Source organism: Cervus elaphus, chromosome 20 (genome assembly GCF_910594005.1).
Source record: "Cervus elaphus chromosome 20, mCerEla1.1, whole genome shotgun sequence".
Taxonomy (NCBI): Eukaryota; Metazoa; Chordata; class Mammalia; order Artiodactyla; family Cervidae; genus Cervus; species Cervus elaphus.
Genome location: NC_057834.1, coordinates 96719540 through 96738958, shown reverse-complemented (window position 1 = coordinate 96738958; position 19419 = coordinate 96719540). Strand labels below are relative to the sequence as shown.

Sequence of the window (19419 nt, the reverse complement as noted above, 5' to 3'; positions counted from 1 at the left end):
TGTCACTTTGAAACTCACCTAATAATGCTTTAAATATACTTTTTCTATCCTTAAATTTGTCCAGATTTTGTGGATGCTTTGGTATTGTGTCCCCTTTCTTTGAGTTGTAGTTCCCAGTTGCTGTCATTCTGGAGTCTTTACCTACAGCTTTGAAAGGCCACATCCTCTGTAATTTCCCAGACCCTGCCATCTCTTGGGGATTCATTCCAGATTGCTCTCTGAAATTCTATCTCTCTGCTTTGGTTAGATTTCTTTAAGCTACAGTCATAACTGTTTGACTTGGTGCAACTGAAACATCTCTTGCTTTTCTACTCTCTCCTCGAAAATTCATCAGAGCTGGGTCTATCTGTTTTGTTTTAATATTTATTTCTCTTGGCCTGAAAGTTCCCATTTTCTTCCTCCTATCTGTCTAATATATCCTATAAAATCTCAATATTTCTCCTAAGGAAAGCTCGCTGTTCCTCCAATGTAATTAGCCAGTTTTCCTTTATTTTGTTTTTATTTTTGTACTGCTTCTGTAAAAATAATAAAGCTAAAGCATGCTCCTTTTCATACCATTCCAATTCCCCCTGGATACCTTAACAAACTCAATTCTTACAGACCAAGTGCTCCAAATAGACTTTTATTATTTCTGTTTGTGGCTTTTTATATATGCAATCATTTCAATGACATGTTTGTTATCTTTCTCAATTCTGCCTAGGAAAGGACAGATTCTCTTCATTATAAGGACTCCCTGTTACTTTTCATTTGTTTGCTAATCAAATTCACTACTCTTCTGTGGGAACATCCACATTGAGAGTTCTCTGATTTATAAGGCCAGGGAGAGTGCTTATGTGAGGATCAAGCCCAGGACTTGAGGTCTAACTGCAACAGCTTAAACACTGTGACCAGTGCCCAATACAATCAGCAAGGTCAATATAGTGTTGATAAAACAGCCCCGTCTGCACAAAAACAACCATTTGCTTGGGAATAAGAGTGCTGTGAGTTGCAATAAACTCCCAATCAAATCTTGCATATCCTGCTTGCTAATACTGAAAGACCATGACTCCATGCCCTGGTCCCATCAAAAACTTTTCCAAGTGCCATTTACATCACCAAAATTTACTTTTTGCCTACTTATGTTTATTACTGATAAAACTGACATTGGAGGATGTGGCTGATGTGCCTGGCTCCCATGATCTTCCTAAGAATTAGCTCATGTAACTTCATTCCATGGGGCATATTGCTGTATAGCTGGAAACTTGCAGGGCAAAACCAGATGTCCTAGGCAGGCGCTAGGAGGGAGGAGAGGGGTTCTGAACCCAACATCTGTGCCCAGTTCTTCTTCAGTTGTGTTAAGTCACTTCAGTCATGTCTGACTTTTTGTGACCCCGTGAACTGCAATCTGCCAGACTCCTCTGTCCAAGGGATTCTCCAGGCAAGAATACTGGAGTGGGTTGCCATGCCCTCCAGGGGATCTTCCCAACCCAGGGATCAAACCCACATCTCTTCGGTCTCCTGCACCGGCAGGCGGGCTCTTTACCACTAGCACCACCTGGGAAGCCCTCTGAAACCACAGAGCTGCCTACAAAAGCACGCCCCTGCTCAGGACACTCTTGGCTGCAGAAGCAGACACACACCCAGGTATGCCAACTCTGCACATGGCTCCAAGGCCACACGTGAATGGGCGCTGGATCCCTGCTCTGTGCGGGACCAGCCTGACCTGCTCTCATGGGCAGACCTGGAGAACTTTGCAGCTGGGGGGCCTTCTGGGGAGAGGACATGGATCCTGATCAAGTAGACCCAAGTTCAAGGCTTCCTGGCCTCGAGCCATAGACCTGGGCTCCCAGAGCCGCCTTCCTGAGAGCCAGGGGTCCCTCTGAGTGCCCCCAGGCACATCCACCTGCCGCCTCTTGTCAGTAGACATGGGAGTCAGCTCTCCAGGGAGTCCGGATGCAGACAGCCACTCAGGGTGATGAGAAGGGAAGCCCCCAGCAGCTGGTCAGTGGGAGGCAGTGTGGACCCTAAATGTCTTCTTCAGAACTTACCAATCAGATAACCCCATCCACATCCCTGGAAAGGAGACAATGGGGCAAGAGCTCAGGAAGCTTAGGGCAAATGTCTCATGTAACCCTTAGAAGTGGGCAGTATGTCTGTCTCCTCCTATAGCACTCCTGTAACACTGAGCAACCATGAACCAGTCTGGCAGATGCTCTTGTGGGTTATCTCTAGCGTGATGTGACTGCTCTTCAGTATCTAGAACTCCTGTTTCAGAATGAAAGGCCAATGCCGAGAGAGCATCCTCTCTGGGGTGGGAAGGTACTCACACAATGGCAGTAACCTCTCCAAAGAAGTTCCTTCATAAAGTCTCCTTCTCTTTCAGTGCACTAATACTTTTTATAATAAATCGTTGATCTGACTGGAAGGAGAGGATATCCAAAAATCACAGAGCGTAAGCTTAGCTGCATAAATCAGATAGGTATAGTTCAGAACACAGGTTCTGGAGCCAAGCTGCCTACATCTGAGTGACAAGTTTACTACCTCTGATCCATATGATATTGTTCTATATATGGAATAAGTAAGTGTTTTTACAAAATAAAAGGTCTAAAAGCAAAGAATGTATATTTGCCCCCTTGGAAGTTCTCTGATTTTATTAATTTAAAGAAAACATAACTGTTTAATTGGAGCATGCTATCTTAGAAAGAGTTACCTTAATTTGTTTTCATTGTATACAAAGAGTATTTGTACTCAAAGATTTTTAAGTGCTATCTCCATGGCTGGAGAGGCCAAAGGAGAGATTACATTTTATATGTTTCAATTATTTGAATTGACAGTGTGTCTATATGATATAAAGGCAAGAAAATTTTCACATCAACACTTTCTGAATTCATTCACATACAAAAATCAGGCATTGTGCTGTTTCATTTTGTGTGAATTTGAAACTCCTGTCATCAAGACCAAGGCTAAATGCATGCGTGCTCATTTGCTAAGTCATTTCTGACTCTTTGGCGACCCCATGGACTGTAGCCCGCCAGGCTCCTCTCTCTATAGGATTTCCCAGGTAAGAATGGGTTGCCATTTCCTTCTCCAGGGAATCTTCCCAACTAAGTGATCAAACCCATGACTCCTGCATTGGCAGGCAGATTATTTTACCACTGAGCCACCAGTGAAACCCAAAAACTAAACACTTCCTTTTTAATTTGTTTAATATGTATGTATTTGTCTGTGCCAGTTTTAGTTGCAGCATGTGGGGTCTTTAGTTGGGGCCTGCAAACTCTTAGTTATGGCATGTGGGATCCAGTTCCTAAACCAGGGATCAAACCCAGATCCCTGGCATTGGGAGTGCTGAGACTTAGCCACTGGACCACCAGGGAAGTCCTTCCTTTTTAATTTTGAAAGCAGAACTATATGTGACTTTTTGTGCCGTTTGGCTGCACGTCTGAAGATTGAATAATGTTACCTATCTGTTTACAGGTCTTCAGATACCATGTTTAATCAAGGAACTATTTTCACTTGTAACACTTGACATGTCACATGCCAATCAGTTTACTGTCAGGCAAGATAGAGCACATCATAAAGTACATCAGTTCTTATTGCTGTCTTTTAAAGTCAAGTCCTACAGATGACAGTCAACATGACAGCTTTTGTGATCAGCAGCATTTTTGCTGGCATCCTGTTATTAATAATACTGTGCCTAGACAGTATTACTGGGAATAATCCACCTTGGAACAATGGTTCCTGCATCATTGACTGCAAAATGATTTCCAAGCTTATTTCAAGGCTTTTTTGCTTTTCAGGTTTTTTCTTCTCCCGTTAGGCCAAACACTTAACTAAACTTGTTAGAAAATTAAAAGGGAAGGGGAAAAAGAAAAAAGAGACTGTTAAAGGCTCACTCTAATTCTGACTCAAAGGCTGACTGTAATTGAGAGGTAAACTTCAAAATATATAAAGGATGAAAAGTGAGTTTTAATTGAATATGTAATTATAGCCCTTGGAAAGCATATTAATAACATGAATATTTCTGATGATTTATGAAATATAGGCAGTATTCTAGGCATACTATAATATGTGTAAAATAGACATAATGACTTTCTTCTGTTTAAAAAAAAAATCTCAGTGATAGTCAGAAAAGGGTGAGCAGTTTTATGACCAGTCATTATCCAGACATGTTTTCCTCTCCTAGGACCAATTGCAATGTTTATTACATAAATGTAATTTATATTTCTAGTACCATGTATTATCCACACCATCATTAAGCAAAGTTCATGAGGTGGCTTGTTCCAAGCTCAATGACCCATCTGCACAGACTCCAGCCTTCAATTATGTAGTGCTTTCAGTTCTTGTGATAAACTAAGAGTCTGAAAACACCAAAACTTTTGAATAAATCTTAACTCTGATTCACAAACTGCCTTTCACTGTTACTTTGTCCTGATTTGCTTTATTTTGAAAACTCTCTTGGAAATGAGTCTCTCTGGAATTACTGTTAAGATTATAAGTGGTTAAAAGATAAATTATTTACTTTCTCTAATTGTTTAACGCTTCAAGATAAAAAAATAAAATCTCATTTCAGTTTGTTTAGAAAAGTCGTTGCTCAACATTTCTATTTCACTGTAAATCCTAAGTGTTTTTGATAAACTTTTAGATAAGACCATGTGGATTTAAGAGGAGGTTATGTTTCAGTCTTGAATTGTACTCACTCTAGTTTCTCCATGGGCTTCCCAGGTGGCACAGTGGTAAAAAATTTGCTTAACCATGCAGGAGACTGAAGAAATGCAGGTTCGATCCCTGGGTCAGGAAGATCCCCTGGAGAAGGAAATGGCAACCCACTCCAGTATTCTTGCCTGGGAAATCCTATGGAAAGAGGAGCTTTGTGGGCTATAGTCCATGGGGTTGCAAAGAGTCAGAAATGACTGAGCACACACACACTAGTTTGTCTAAGAATGGCATAGCTTTAAAGTCCTTAAAAGATATATCACTGATTACATATCTGTATGTCTATTCCAATAATAAATTCAAATCTCTGTCTTTAGGATTCCAAAAGATTATATAAATTATTGCTTCAAATTCCCCAAATTACACAAATATCTTTGTGTGTATGTACACATATATATCATTTGTATAATGTGTGTGTGTTAACATATAATAACTTAATTTTGAGATGTACCTTTGAAATAGCATAAAAACACTCAATAGTAAAAGACTACTAACATAGAAGCGCAGATAGATAGGTGATAGAGATAATCATGCATTTGATTTAATCACTATTCTTTATTTCTTGGAAGGTCTTCTGTTTCTTTTCTAAACTTGGAAAAGTATAGAATTTGGTCACTGGTAAACTTGACAGGTATCTTAGGTTGTATGTTATGTGAATCAACAAATTAACCCCTGTTAAGAATTCTGCAGGCTTTCCAGGTGGCCCTAGTGGTGAAGAACCCCCCTTCCAACGAAGGAGGCATAAGAAACTTGGGATGAATCCCTGGGTTGGAAAGATCCCCTGGAGAAGGAAATGGCAACCCATCTCAGGTTTCTTGCCTGGAGAATTACATGGACAGATAAACCTGGAGGGCTACAGTCCATAAGGTCACAAAGAGTTGGACACAACTGAAGTGACTTAGCACACACAAGAGTTCTGCATCAGACTTAATGAGCTTCGTTTAAACAAATTAAGAATATGTGTGCCCTCTACTTTTGCCCTGTTGCCACTTTCCAGGGAAGCAAAGAGATACAGCCCATACTAAGTCACAGTAAATGTTAGTCTGAAAATGACACCTTTTCCTAATGTTTATGGGGTTCTCAAGGCAAGAATACTGAAGTGGTTTGCCATTCCCTTCTCCAGTGGACCACATTTGCTCAGAACTCTCCACCGTGATCTGTCCATCCTGGGTGGCCCTACACAGCATGGCTTATAGTTTCATTGAGCCACGAACATCCACATCTTCAAACTGGATTTAGATAAGGCAGAGGAACCAGAGATCAAATTGCCAACATCCACTGGATCATCAAAAAAGCAAGAGAGTTCCAGAAAACATCTATTTCTGCTTTATTGACTATGCCAAAGCCTTTGACTGTGTGGATCACAATAAACTGTGGAAAATTCTGAAAGAGATGGGAATACCAGACCACCTGACTTGCCTCCTGAGAAATCTGTATGCAGGTCAGGAAGCAACAGTTAGAACTGGACATGGAACAACAGACTGGTTCCAAATAGGGAAAGGAGGACGACAAGGCTGTATATTGTCACCCTGCTTGTTTAACTTATATGCAGAGTACATCATGAGAAACGCTGGGCTTGATGAAGCACAAGCTGGAATCAAGATTGCCAGGAGAAATAACAATGACCTCAGATATGAAGATGACACCACCCTTATGGCAGAAACTGAAGAAGAACTAAAGAGCCTCTTGATGAAAGTGAAAGAGGAGAGTAAAAAAGTTGGCTTAAAGCTCAGCATTAAGAAAACTAAGATCATGGCATCTGGTCCCGTCACTTCATGGCAAATAGATGGGGAAACAGTGGAAACAGTGACAGACTTTATTTTGGGGGGCTCCAAAATCACTGCAGATGGTGATTGCAGCCATGAAATTAAAAGACACTTGCTCCTTGGAAGAAAAGTTATGACCAACCTAGACAGCATATTAAAAAGCAGAGACATTATTTTGCCAACAAAAGTCCTTCTAGTCAAAGCTATGGTTTTTCCAGTATGGATGTGAGAGTTGGACTATAAAGAAAGCCGAGCACCGAAGAATTGATGATTTTGAACTGTGGTGTTGGAGAAGACTCTTGAGAGTCCCTTGGACTGCAAAGAGATCCAACCAGTCCATCCTAAAGGAAATCAGTACTGAATATTCATTGGAGGGATTGATGTTGAAGCTGAAACTCCAATACTTTGGCCACCTGATGCGAAGAATTGACTCATTTGAAAAGACCCTGATGCTGGGAGGGATTGGGGGCAGGAGGAGAAGGGGATGACAGAGGTAGAGATGGTTGGGTGGCATCACTGACTCCATGGACATGAGTTTGAGTAAACTTTGGGAGTTGGTGATGGACAGGGAGGCCTGGCCTGCTGCAGTCCATGGGGTCACAGAGTCACACACAACTAAGCAACTGAACTGAACTGAAAATGAGATCTTTACTTTCTTTTCTTCTCTGGATCTGACTCCAACTCTGAGGAAGCTGCCAGTAAAGAAAACAGTGAGTTAGAGGAGGAAATGACTGTGGAGCAAAAAGAAGGAGCTTTCTCTAATTTTCCCATATCTGAAGAAACTATTAAACTTCTTAAAGCCCGTGGGGTGACCTTCTTGTTTCCTAGACAAGCAAAGACATTTCACCATGTCTATAGTGGGAAGGATTTGATTGCACAGGCACAGACAGGAATGGAAAGACATTCTCTTTGGCTCTCCCTTTGGTTGAGAAACTTCTTGGAGAACTGCAAGACTGGAAGAGAGGGCATGCCCCTCAGGTACTGGTTCTTGCACCCACAAGGTAGTTGGCAAGTCAAGTAAGCAGAGACTTCAGTGACATCACAAAAAAGCTGGCAGTAGCTTGTTTTTATGGTGGAACTCCCTATGGAGGACAAATTGAACGCATGAAGAATGGGATTGATATCCTGGTTGGGACACCAGGTCGTATCAAAGACCACCTACAGAATGGCAAGCTAGATCTCACCAAACTTAAGCATGTTGTTCTGGATGAAGTTGACCAGATATTGGATATAGGCTTTGCTGATCAAGTGGAAGAGATTTTATGTGTAGCATACAAGAACGATTCAGAGGACAATCCTCAAACATTGCTTTTTTCTGCAACTTGCCCCTATTGGGTGTTTAATGTTGCTAAGAAATACATGAAATCTACATATGAACAAGTGGACCTAATTGGTAAAAAGACACAGAAAATGGCGATAACTGTAGAGCATCTGGCTATCACGTGCCACTGGATGCAGAGGGCAGCAGTTATTGGAGACGTTATCCAAGTGTACAGTGGTTTTCAAGGGCACACTATCATATTTTGTGAAATGAGGAAGCCCAGGAGTTGTCACAGAATGTGGCTGTAAGACAGGATGCCCAGTTGTTACACAGAGACATTCCACAGAAGCAAAGGGAAATCACCCTGAAGGGTTTTAGAAATGGTGATTTTGGAGTTCTGGTTGCAATCAGTGTTGCTGCACATGGGTTAGACATCCCCGAGGTTGATCTGGTTGTTCAAAGTTCTCCACCAAAGGATGTTGAATCCTACATTCATTGTTCTGGGCGAACAGGTAGAGCTGGGAGAACCAGGGTTTGCATCTGCTTTTACCAGCACAAAGAAGAATACCAGTTAGTCCAAGTGGAGCAAAAAGCGGGAATTAAATTTAAACAAATAGGTATTCCTTCTGCAACAGAGATAATAAAAGCTTCTAGCAAAGATGCCATCAGGCTCTTGGACTCTGTGTCTCCCACTGCAATCGGTCACTTCAAGCAATCTAGCTTAGAAGCTGATTGAGGAGAAGGGAGCTGTGGAAGCCCTGGCAGCAGCCCTGGCCCACATTTCTGGTGCCATGTCGGTAGACCAGCGCTCCTTGATCAACTCAGAAGCGGGCTTTGTGACCATGCTCTTGTGGTGCTCAATTGAAATGCCAAACATTAGTTATGCTTGGAAAGAACTTAAAGAGCAGCTGGGTGAGGATATTGATTCCAAAGTGAAGGGAATGGTTTTCCTCAAAGGAAAGCAGGGTGTTTGCTTTGATATCCCTACTGCATCAGTAACAGAAGTACAGGAAAAGTGGCAGGATTCACGGCGCTGGCAGCTTTCTGTGGCCACAACCAGAGCTAGAAGGTCCACGGGAAGGATATCGTAACTTCCGAGGACAGCAGGAAGGAAATCGAGGCTTTAGGGGACAGCGCGAGGGCAACCAAGGTGTCAGGGGACAGCGGGAAAGAAGTAGAAGCTTCAGAGGACAGTGATCAGGAGGTGGCAACAAAAGTAACAGATTCCAAAACAAAGGCCAGAAGTTTTAATAAAGCATCTGGACAGTAACTTGAAGTAGAGGATTTATTTGGCAAAAATAGAACTATGTTCAGCAATGTGGAACTGAACATTATTTTTCATACAAAGTTAGAAGCACATTGTATTTCCTTCCTGACCACTTGCCCACTCCCCATCTCTTCGAGAGAGAAAAGCTTCATCTAAATTATTTCATCTGATTGATGACTGTCATAACTTTATTGCTACTTCCGTCTTGGGTATTCCTTTGGAAAAGGTGTATGGATTCATTACATATTCTAATGTATTGTTTATAGATTATAAGATAAAGTCAAGCATGTATCTGCTGATACTTTTTAAGTTGACCTGTCTTTATACTTAGGAATGTCTCTTAATAGTAGGCTTCCCCGGTGACTCAGATGGTAAAGACTCTCCTGCAATGCAGGATCCCTGGGTCAGGAGGATCCCCTGGAGAAGGAAATGGCAACCCACTCCAGTAATCTTGCCTGGAGAATTCCATGAACAGAGGAGCCTGGGAGGCTATAGTCCATGGAGTTGCAAAGAGTCAGGCATGACTGAACTATCACTCAATATTTTTTACTTGAACCTAGATTATATCTGTCTTTTATTGTAAGCCTCCTCAAATTCTTTTATGAAGGAGATAAAAGGAAATAAAGTAATAATAAAAGAAAATGCTTATTTTTCTTTTTTGCATTGTCTTTATTAGTTCACTGAACACTTACCAAGAACTTGCTATGTACAGTTTGTTTTTTTTTTTTTTAGTTACTTCAGGTAGGAAAAATCTCTTCTTTTCTTAAGGAATAATCCATCCAGGTGGGGAAGCAAAAAAATTTCAAAAGAAAAATCAGAGAATAATTTTTTTTCAGTATACAAACACCCTATAATAGCTAAGACTTTATACAATGATTTAGAAAGCTTTTATAAGTGAACATGCATTAGTATTTTAAATGCAAAAGGAAGACTATAAAGTGCATTTTATGAAGCATTTGAAAGTCATTGTAAAAACTGTAGTATTACCATAATTTTGGTTTGAAGCAACTTTAATTTCACTAAGTCTTCATTTATTTATAAAATGGGAAATATGTTACCACTTCATAGTGACTTTTGTTGCTGTGGATTTTTAAATGCTATAGGATGACTTTTGTGCACAGTGAAGATTATCTATAGCTATTTTCAATTTTTAATTTTTATTTTATAAAAGTTAAAGTTTTTAACTGAAACCTAGTTTTTAAATATTTTTTAAGAAAACAAACAAATCTTACTCTATTTATAAATTTGTTAAGCTTTAACCATCACTTTAAAACATTTATTTAAATTTTTGATTAACTATTTTCTTCATAAATCAAATACATTATCTTCTTTATAAAGTATTTCAAACCCTGTTATAACCAGCAAAACCTCCCTAAAGATTTAAACCACTCTTGCAAATCTTATCAATTAAATGTATGAATATAGTAAATTTCAGGCATTTGTAAGGATTACAATAGTATTACTAACCAATAGAATTCTCCAGCACATTTCAAATAAATGTTACAACTTGATATATAATTTATCTTTTCATTTGAAATTATGTGCCCTTATTCTCTAACCTGTCAAAGTCTTTCAATATTATAAACACCATTCATAAATTTTTCTTACATTAAACTTTACGAGTTATGAATGGAAAGTGGTTTTCTTCAAGATATCAATTTTTAATTGTAAACTTTCCCAGAATTAGAAAGACACTTTTACCTATTTCTTCGAACCTAACTTTTATCATTGTAATAATTAACAACCTTAAACCTTTGCGTTTACAGCAACCAAGATTTATTTTTCACTACCATTATATGTTGATTGTGTATTGGCTGGGGCTCCACTCCATCATCTTTTTGTTCCAGATCTAGAGAGAAAGAAAGAAAGTGAAGTTGTTAGGGGAAGCACACTGATTGAAACCACCCACCCTGGCCAGGCACCATAGTAACCATTTGCATGAGTTGTTTTATGACAGGAGATCCTGATAAGGCATAGGGAACTAGTAAGCCACCACCAGCCAGAAGAGTTCGGGAAAGGTCGGGAGGAGACACTGCGTATCCATCCACTTCCCAGAATCCCTCTCGCTAGCATCCATCCTGACTAAGTGATGCGTGCGCCACCAGGAAAGACTCTGAATTAGAATGATTGGCCAAAGACTACCCTGAAACGAATCCCATCACCATAAAACCCAAGACTGAGAGCCACGCGGCAGAGCAGTTCTCCTGGGTTCCCTTACCTACTGCTCTCCACCCGGGTGCCCTTTCCCAATAAAATCGCTTGCTTTGTCAGCACATGTGTCTCCTCGGACAATTCATTTCCGAGTGTTAGACAAGAGCCCAGTTTTGGGCCCTGGAAGGGGTCCCCCTTCCTGCAACAAAGTCACTCAGTCGTGTCCGACTCTCTGCGACCCCATGGACTGTAGCCTACCAGGCTCCTCATCCCTGGGATTTTCCAGGCAAGAATACTGGAGTGGGTTGCTATTTCCTTCTCCAGGAGATCTTCCCAACCCAGGGATTGAACCCAGGTCTCCCACATTGTAGGCAGATGCTTTACCGTCTGAGCCACCAGGGAAGTCGGAGCTAGTATCTGTGATTTGCCACAGACAGCAAAGAGCACCGGCAGGCTGGCTTAAAGCTTCCCCTTGGCTTTGTATTCTATTCGCCTAAGCCAGTCACATGACCTAGGCTACTATCACTGGGCAGGAAGTCTGATCCTCCCATAGGAAGAGTTACCCATGAAGAAGAGCAATAGCATATGGAAATGTTTCAAATATATTTGATCAGTCAATACGTTCTACCACATTTGTCTTCTAAAAAAGAGGGGGAAAAAAAAAGTCATATTATTAGCTAATTATTTCAAATGTGAATTTCCACTGTCAGTATTCAGGCTGCAACTCTCTTCTTTCAGTAATTTTGTTACTGCATGACTGAATGCTAAATTAGTTTCCTGCTTTTGTTGGGCCCTACAGTCATGCTAATGACCTGGTCTTAAGGTTTAAATGAAATAATGTAAATGAAAGAATCTACGTATTCTTAGCAAGTATAAGTAGAAATACATTGTTTTCTTGCTCTCTTGTTTCCTACCTCATTTTTCCTAGTTCCGTGTTGCTTGTGTGGTAGAGTGTTTTTTGTTCAGGTCCAACATCTAAACCAAAATCACTCATCAGGCATGGATAAAAGGAATTTTGCTGTCCTGTCACCAGTTTTTCTGAGTTTTAGTCATTTTTGGCCTCAGAAACAGTCTTCTGTGCACCATCATTAACACCCATCCCTCTGACTGCTCTAGAAATTACATTTACATTCATTTAGCCTTTTACTTTGGACTTTTTAGAAGCCACATCACGCTCTTTTCCTCATATGACACTAATTTTTGACAATAAGCAACCTCCAAGTCATTTTTACATAAGGTTTTCAGCAACATTTCATTCATTCCATAATGTGTTTGTGCCCTGATTTTTTAAGATGCACTTACTAGCCAGGTTATAGAAGGAATTGGAAGTTATGCAGAAGAATTTAGATTTAATGATGTAGGAAATAGGAAATAATTGAGTTTTCTAGGCAGGAAATAGGAAAACAGCATGATATCATTATCACAGTGTGGTAAAGAGTATGGGATTTTAGGTCAGCCCTTCCTGGATTGGAATTCTGTCACCAACAGTATGACCTTTGTATTCCTATCCAGTAAAGAAGATTACACTATCTAGCTTATAGCACTGTCGTTCAATAATTGGTTCAGCAAATATTGGGTTCCTACTTTGTACTAGGTGGTGTTGAATGAAATAAACTTGGTTCTTGGCTTCATTATGTTCACAGTCTAGAAACAAGTATAGAAATGCAAGAAAAGAAGCAAAATAATAGTGAACCATTGTGATAAAGGCTCAGAAGGACAGGAACAAGTGATAGAAAACTGGGGTATGTGTCTTTCAGTGATCAGGGAAAACCTCTCTAAAGTGCTAATATTACAAGGAATAAATGAAAAAAAAAGATTCTGTAGCTGTTGGGAGCCCTCCCAAGCCCTCCTGAATATTGACATTCTACTATGTACTCATGGCTGGAGGAGGGCGTGGCAATCCACTCCAGTATTCTTACCTTGGAGAATCCCATGGACAGAGGCGCCTGACAGGCTGTAGTCCATAGGATTGCACAGAGTCGGACGTGACTGAAGCAAGTGAGCATGCACGCACGCATTTGTTCATGGCATCTAAGTGCAAGCACTGTTAAATTTTATTGAAATCCTCCTTTCAGTTTGTGTCCAGTGAAGCTGGGAAGTACAAAGGAATTAATGGCTCCAGGTGCAGCCTTCAGTCATTCACAGATGAGAGATGGAGAATAAATAGTCCATGTTTCTCACCCTCTGATGGCTCACCTGAGGTATATTCCACATGGATGAGCCTTCATTGCCCAGAGTGGCAATCGCTTCATTGTGTACTTATTACTGGCTTCCCTCTCTTCCCTGTTTCACTTCTTTTCTACTGGTGTTTTCTAAGGTTGCCTCCCAAATAAAGTATTTATTCTCACATCTTTGTGTTAGGCAGTCTGCTGCCGGGGGAACCCAATCTGAAAGAAATATCATCTCTAATTACCTAGGATAATGTTTGGAATAGTACATGCACTCAGTAAATGTTAGTTCTTCTTTTCTTCACTCTTAGTGCCCCTGAGTAAAACACATATGATGAAATGTTTTAGGAAGTTATCTCTAGTATATTATAATTTTGGAGGTAGCTAAAGTTAAGAGTCCGAGAAACCAGTGATGAAGCTATTACTTTAAGGTATCTGCTTCATATATCTCTTTTTTTCTTCCTAGGACCAGTAGGCTAATCTGTATATGTTCATTTCATAACCTTTACCCATGGTGCAGGTGTAATAGTATGAAGAGAAACACACAAGGTCTTTTCAGACCTGGACTCAGAGTGAGGACTGTCACTCAGTCATGTCCAACTCTTTTGTGACCCCATGGACTATACAAAGAATACTGGAATGGGTAAACTTTCCCTTCTCCAAGATATCTTCGCACCCCAGAGATCGAACCCGGTCTCCCTCATTGCAGGTGGATTCTTCACCAGCTGAACCACCAAGGAAGCCCAAGAATATTGGAGTGGATAGCTTATCTCTTCTCCAGGGGATCTTCCTGACCCAGGAATCAAACTGGGGTCTCTGCGTTGCAGGCAGATTCTTTACTGGCTGAGCTACCAGGGAACTGGTCCATTATTATTTCCTCCTCTTTTGTTGGCCAAATCAAATCACAGAGCAAACCCAATATCAGTGGTACCCTTGGAAACATGGGGATTGGGAAGGGAATATTTCTGAACCATGATCCAATCTGTTACAAAAGGTTTCCTTTGTTATTCCAGTTCAAAGTACTCATTTTACTCCCTTCCAGGCAATTTTGTTTTTGTTATTCAATTGTTTAATGACTGTCTCCCCCATGAAATTTTGTATTAGACAAGAAAGAAAAAATAGGCTATCTATGGTAACAAATTAAGCCCCAAATATCGTTTCACACAATGAAAGTTTATTTATTCCTCATGTCACAGTTCGATGCAAATTAAGAAGCACTGCTCCCTTGTATAATAGCTATGTTAACTGAGTTTGTGCAGCCCACCAGGAGAGGACCAAAAGATCAAATGTGAAGATTCTTTCCAGGGCCAGGCCAAGAAATGGCTTCTATTACTTTTACCCAGTGGCACTAGTGGTAAAAAGCCCAGTTGTCAAAGCAGGAGACATAAGAGATGTGGGTTTGATCCCTGGGTCAGGAAAATCCCCTGGAGGAGGGCATGGCAACCCACTCCAGTATACTTGCCTGGAGAGTCCCATGAACAGAGGAGCCTGGAGGGCTACCGTCCATAGGGTCGCAAAGAGTCAGACATGACTGAAGCAGCTTAGCACACACACAGGGACTTTTACCCACCTCTGGCCAAAACTCAATCATGTGGCCCCAACACTGCTGTAGTATGAGGTAGGAGGCAGAGAAATCCAGCCTTCTTGCTCTTCAGGAAATTAAAATTGTGTGATGAACATACAACTTTTTTTCTATTAAGATTGTGGGGTCTTTGATGGCAAGACGTGTCTCTGGTACCATAAAGCCTGGCAAGTAGAAGCTCATCACTTGCTCAGTGAATGAATGAACAGCTACAATAATGAACTGATTCTGAAGTCAGTTTTTTCATTTAAGAAACGAGAATAATAATACATACCTAACAGAATCATTATAAAATTTAAAAAGTAATCTCTATGATAGGGAGTTGTTTTATGGAAAGATCTATGTTCTATGGGTCTATCTTGGTTTTATGACCTCACTTCTTTTTTAGAAATGGTTCAAAAAACAGCAAAACTCTGTAAAGCAATTATCCAAGTAAAAAATAAACTAATTAAAAAACAGTAAAAAATTAAGTATAACTGATATGCTAAAAAAGGAGAGAAAATCAAATCATATAAAATAATCACATAAAACCACAAATGGAAGAAAACCAATGGAAGACAAAAATAGGGACAAAAAAAACAAGGGTAACAAACTGAAAACATTAACAAATATGGTAGATGTTAATCCAACTGTGTTAAATAAAACATCAAAAAAATGCTTCAAAAATGTTGTTATTTTGTTTGAATTACTATCTGTGATAAAATAAGGAAAAATTATTGTTGCATGCAAATATGTGGATATATGAAGCAAGACTTTAAGTTTCATTTCTTAAGATAATGGTTGACAGAATATGTTCTAAAATTAAAAAAAAGAAATTGTCAAGACAAGAGACTTAAAGCAGAAAGAGGCAGAAAGGATGGCACCATGTAGCCCAGAGTCTTGTGTAAAGCCGCAGGGCTTCCTTCTCTTGGCCCCACTCCCCAGACAGAGCAGTTCTATACATGTGTACTCCTCCCCATCCCTGTAGAGTTGAAAGAATTTGGAGAAGGGAGTGAATGAAAAAGGAACAATGAATGAACGAACACCGTATAGTGATTCATGAGACTCGCCATCTTTTTCTGTCTTTTTTACTGGCCTTGAGGTAAAACATATGCATGGAAGAAACAAGAAATCCTGGGTTTATTGACTGATCTTCAATTCAAATTTAGTAAAATGTACACAGTGCTTGGGGACATCCGTGCACTGACCGATCACTGCGTCAGAAGTTCCGTGAACCCCTAGACTGTGCTGAGGGCCCTTCCTTCAGGCTCCCCAGTGCAGGGTGCACGCTTCTGTCATATCACATCTTAGATTATATTTACGTGTTTTGGGTCATTGCCCTTCAACGATAAGCTCATGTAGGGGTTTATTCATAATTTATCCCAGAACCCACACGAGCCTTACTCTTGCATAAAGAATTCTGAATTGCCCTCTCGTTTCTGAAAAGGCTTCATATCTGGACTTCAAAGGTTTGCCTTTAAATTCAAGTGATTTGCAGTGCTACTGCTAAGACATCCTTTGCCCCACCTAAATCTCACAAATCTAGTGTTGAGTGTATGGCCTCATGCTTTCTGGAAAACCCCTTACTCTAATTCACATAGGTTGAAACCTGCCAAATGTAACAACACATCTTAATGAAGTTTCTGAAGATACTGGTGACATTTAAACTGCAGTCGATTCTCACTTGCTAAGGACAGCTGTGGTGAAATTCTTTCCCAAATACTGAATGGACTATGGCTATTTAAAATGTCTCTCAAGCTTATAATTCAACTAAACATACAATATTTGTAGGGTAAGGGAGTTAGAGAAGGCGAGGTTGGGAAAAAGAATGAGACGGGCACTTTACAGAAGGGGCAGCAGTCAGATCAGTGAGCTGCTACACTAACCCAAGAGAAGAGTAAGTGTATATAGGCATATATGTGGAAAGCTACTGTCTTAAGGGGGCCTGTTCTTCGCCAAGGTTTTTCAGAGTAGTTATCTCTTAAAAGGCTGGGGCAAGGAATTCTGGAGATGGCCAGAGGCTGGCCCAGCTGGAAGCTGGGCAGATTCAACCTTAATGTCCTTTTTTTTCTTTCCAGTGAGAGTGTTCTTTGTTTTGCATAGTGGTGGGGAAGACCTGGAGGGGGAGTTTTAACTCCAGGCTATTTTGAGCCATGTAACTTTCCTTCAATATTCTCTACCATAATTCTTTCTTGGATTACAATTATTGAATTTATTTGATATGCCACCTGTGCTTCATTAGATCCAAGAACATTACTGCATTAAATGATGACTATTAGTAACCACATCACAAAGAACTAAGAGAACATGAACCTTGAGGTAGAGTTAAAGTTCTTAGTCAATTTAATGTTTATTTCAAAGCATTCTTGACATTTCAACCCTCCTGAATTTTTCATTTATGCAGTAGCGGTTGGAAACCTACATCTCAAACTTTAGTGTTATCACGAGTGCCCACTGGCACTCTGAATTTGAAAGGTTAATTTTAATGAACATTTAAATGCTTTCATTAGCAGTCTCATTTAAATATAATTGAAATGTGAAGCTGGGAGTTGTAGTGCTTGGCATCCAGGTCTGGCCTATTTATTGCGCAGTCACAACTTAAGTGCCCTACCCACACTTGTTAAATATTGCAGTGTCCACAGAGTGAAAAACACTGATTAGAAGCCTAACTGAACAAGGTCTTCTCCCCAGGAGACCATATTTTAAGTAAGAACTTGTACCTTAAGGACTTTTTATGTGTACTTTCTACTTTTGAGTAGCAGGAAAAAGAGGCAGCTGAATGCAGCTCAGGCCATTGAAAAATACCAAAAGTGCAGGAAGGAAAGGATTATGAAATAAGGAGCACAAACAAGTGATAATTAGCATCCACCTAATGATAATTAGCATCCACCTAATGCACACAATGATTTTTTTTTTCTTCTCTTGGTCACATCATTTAAATACAATTAAGGTGCTGAATGAGGTTATATTTCAAGAACGTTGACTAAAACCTGGAAGCCAGGAATACACAAAAGGAGTTTAGCCCAAAGCAAGGAACTATTCCAAAAGCTTTCAAACAATATTTCCACATATAACCCACTAAGTCTTTTAAAATCACTTTGACCCAGAGGCTGAGGCACTTAACTAAGGGTATGCTGGACCAACCAGGACAGTGATAGCACTTTAAAAAAAACAAACAAACTAGAAAATTTATTTTTTAGATCTTATTTTATTTGTCAGAAAGACACAACTAAGACTGGTATGCTGGTCTCTAGCATCATCAAAGGTTCTTTTTCTTGCACTTCAACATTGGCCTTAAAAACATGATGTTACCCCCAAAAATGTGATGTTACTAAAAAAAAAAAAATGTGATCTTACTTGTAACCAAGAATACTAGGTCTCTTGCAAAATTATTGTATTTAACAGTATGTATCTTCCTGATATCCTAAAACCTTTTCTGAAAAGTGTGTATTTACACCAGCTATGGCAGGACCCAGTTCCAGTGATTTGCAGAGAATAAAAGCAAGTCTATCTTCTTGTTGTTGTTCTTTAGTCACTAAGTCATGTCTGGCCCTTGAGCTCTCATGGACTGTAGCCCACCAGACTCCTTTGTCCACGGGATTTACCAGGCAGGAATACTGGAGTGGGTTGCCATTTCCTCCTCCAGGGGATCTTCCTGACCCAGGGAACGAACGCCCATCTCCAGTAGTGGCAGGCGGATTCTTTACCACTGAGCCACCAAGGAAGCCCAACATAACTGTATGTTGTTGTTGCTGTTCAGTTCCTAAGTCATGTCCGACTCTTTGTGACCCCATGGACTGCAGAACACCAGGTTTCCCTGTCTTTCACTGTCTCCCAGAGTTTGCTCAAACTCGTGTCTATTGAGTCAGTGATGCCATCCAATCATCTCATCCTCTGTTGTGCCATTCTCTTCCTGCCCTCTATCTTTCCCAGTATGAAGACCTTTTCCAATGAGTCGGCTTTATGCATCAGGGAGCCAAAGTATTGGAGCTTCAGCTTCAGTGTCAGTCCTTCTAATGAATATTGAGGGTTGATTTCCTTTAGGATTGACTAGTTTGATCTCCTTGCAGTCGAAGGGACTGTCAAGAGTCTTCTCCAGCACCACAGTTGGAAAACATCAATTCTTCAGCACTCAACCTTCTTTTGGTCCAACCATATTATATTAATATATAATAGTATAATTATAATATTATAATTGCTATAATAGTATGTATATTGTACTATAGTAGAATATCATTTGTATAATACTATAATATAGTTATAATAATAAAATTTATTGTTCTATATATAGATATGTTAAGACATATATTTCTCTCATTATAATGAATGATGAATCTGCCTGAAAGTGGAGCAGCAATTTTTGTCTTCCACAAGTAGCAACAAGATAACAGAAAACAAGAATATAATAAATTTATATTTAAGTATATGTCACTTTCTTGGATATTTGAATAGTAAATTTTGAGCTTATAATTTTACTCGCTATAATAAAAGAAAATAATAACAAGTACTTTTCTCCTAAGGAGAGTGCTTAACTATTAATAATTTATACAATT

The 19419-nt window shown here is 39.9% G+C and overlaps 1 protein-coding gene and 1 pseudogene across 4 annotated transcripts in view; both read left to right on the top strand.

Annotated features, from left to right (window-relative positions):
- The window catches only part of LRRC7 (leucine rich repeat containing 7), a 575718-nt gene that overhangs the window by 128316 nt on the left and 427983 nt on the right, over positions 1 to 19419 (top strand). The gene's annotated exons all lie outside the window — the stretch shown is intronic.
- Positions 7123 to 8989, top strand: LOC122678288 (annotated as a pseudogene).